Source organism: Paramisgurnus dabryanus, chromosome 15 (genome assembly GCF_030506205.2).
Source record: "Paramisgurnus dabryanus chromosome 15, PD_genome_1.1, whole genome shotgun sequence".
Taxonomy (NCBI): domain Eukaryota; kingdom Metazoa; phylum Chordata; class Actinopteri; order Cypriniformes; family Cobitidae; genus Paramisgurnus; species Paramisgurnus dabryanus.
In genome coordinates, this window is record NC_133351.1 from 13,002,601 (window position 1) to 13,003,249 (window position 649).

Here is a 649-nt window from a genome sequence, read left to right on the forward strand (position 1 = left end):
TAGATTTACCCAGCTAACCCATCTCACTTAAAAAGTTCAGTATTCTTGCTCCAATCTGAGAAATGTCAAATGCACCAATATAGTGGTGTCATTTATCTAAAGGAAGATGTGCAAACTTGAAACATTGTGGACGTTGTCATCCATTCAATTGGGATCTTTTGACAAGGATTTGGGCAAAGCAATGTCTTGAATTAAATCTCTACAGTGCATTGTCTATAGGTTATGTGAAGGTATACCAGTTATAATCAGCGAACATGACCCCACCAGCCTGCTTTTAGCTCATAATAGGGATGTTCCTACCCGCTGTGAGATTCCTGAAACGCATGGGACCCAGACTTGATGGGTAAATCCCATCTCTGCTGCCTGCTTAGCAAAAAAAGCCCTTGATCAATTTGAGCCAATTCTCTCAGGGGCAAGCATAATTATTTTCTGATTAGATTAATTCAGTTATACTTTGGTCCTTTCCAGAGCCACTGGCGTGCCTGGAAGAAACGCACTCAGTCATGCTAACAATTACACAATTAGCTGTGCAGCGCAAACCATGCAGGGAAATTCAGCTCCAGCTAACAATCCACCCTCCTACACGCATAGACCATAACAATTATCATTTGTAGGGTTTTATGGTTCTCTGATGCTGATGGGGGTTGGA